Source organism: Echinops telfairi, unplaced genomic scaffold (assembly GCF_000313985.2).
Source record: "Echinops telfairi isolate 266 unplaced genomic scaffold, ASM31398v2 ScPeMD7_7458;HRSCAF=8496, whole genome shotgun sequence".
Classification (NCBI taxonomy): domain Eukaryota; kingdom Metazoa; phylum Chordata; class Mammalia; order Afrosoricida; family Tenrecidae; genus Echinops; species Echinops telfairi.
This window is the reverse complement of record NW_022111358.1, coordinates 46,631,409-46,632,951: the sequence shown is the minus strand read 5'-3', so window position 1 is coordinate 46,632,951 and position 1,543 is coordinate 46,631,409. Positions and strand designations below refer to the sequence as shown.

At 52.0% G+C, this 1,543-nt stretch overlaps 1 pseudogene; it reads right to left on the bottom strand.

Annotated features, from left to right (window-relative positions):
• Window positions 1-904: 904 nt before the first annotated feature.
• Window positions 905-1,003, bottom strand: LOC115872920 (annotated as a pseudogene).
• Window positions 1,004-1,543: the final 540 nt, after the last annotated feature.

The window sequence follows — 1,543 nt, the reverse complement described above, 5'->3', positions numbered from 1 at the left end:
GGAGCTCCTGGTGGTTTTGAACTGCTGACCATGAGGATCGCAGCCCGCTGCATAATCACCATAGCACCAGGACAAAGCCAGGAGAAGTTTTCCTCCTTGCTTCAGTCCCTTAGAAACTGTAACTTGAAGAGAAGTGGGGGCTGTGGGCGCAGTGCCACTGGGGGGCTTGGGGAGACCTTGGGGAGGATCCTCAGAGCTGCTCTCAGCCCAGCACGGTTAAGGTGCTGGCCTGTCCCACAAGGAGGCCAGGAGGCTTCTGGTGGCTCAAGGACCAGTCCAGAGTCCTGTGATGAGAGCTAGCAGTTGTACCCCCAGATGGGCGCTCTGCTTTCCCCTGGCCCACGGCAACTCAAGACAGCGGTCACCAGCTTTCTCTGCAGCCAGGGTAACCCCAAAGAGCCCTGGTGTTGTCATGGGTTAAGCACTGGGCTGCTAACCGCCAGGCCTGCGGTTCAAACCTCCAGAGCCCCTGCAGGAAGGATGATGGCTGTCTGATCACATGACCATTCACAGCCTGAGCAAGCCTACAGAGCAGCCCCGCTCTGTGCAGAAGGGCACTGGGAGTCAGGACCCACTAGATGGGAGGGGGTGGATTTTTGAAAAGCGAAGAACTTTTCTGTTGGAAAGAAAATCCCTTTTTCCTGCATGCCTTCCCTCTCTTCTCCAAGGGTGGAAGAGGGGCACTCTGGTGAGGGAGCCTGGGTGGCTCAGTGGTTAAGGACTAGGCTGCCAACTAGAAGGTCAGTGGTTCTAAGCCACCAGCCCTTCCAGGGGAGAAGGACGAGGCTGTCTGCTCCCATGAGGAGTTCCAGCTTCAGAATCGCACAGGGGGGTTCAACTCTGTCCTTGAAGGTTCTTAGGAGTGGGAATGGACCAGACAAAGTGGGCTTGGGATTTTCAATTTTTTAATATGGAATGTTTCACGAATTTGTGGGTCATCCTTGTGCAGGGGCCACGTTAATCTCTGTATGTTTTCTTTTGTTTTTTGAGCTACCTTGGGAGCCACTGCCGTTTATTTGCCTGGATGATGTAATGAGCAGAGCCCACCTACTGTGATGCCCTGGTGGCTAGGAGACACCCCATGGGGTGTTCTGTAAGCCCCACCGCGTGTTTCGAGGTCTCTCCATTGCAGGGCTGAGGTTTGCTGCACAAGAGCTCCTTAAGGTGTTGAAGAACAAGGATGTGACTTCGAGGACTTGGGTTGTGGCTGACCCCGCCATGGTGTTTTCAGTCACCTCACATGCATCCGAAAGCTGGACACTGAATAAAGAAGCCACGTATTTGAATTAGGTTAAGAATATTGAATATAATAAGAATATTGGGAAAAAAAAGAATATTGAATTAGGTTAAGAATAAGAATATTGAAACTGAGGTAGTTAGTTTATTGTGCCAACCTGGCCGATAAACACATGTGGGATTAATTGAAGGGCGGAGGGATAAATGGCTCAGTGAGCCTCGCTTTTCTAGTTCTCGGGTCTCTTGCTTTGTGATGGTCGCACCAGGGTGCAGCTGCCTTAGCCAGTTCCCTGCTTCAGCTTGCAAG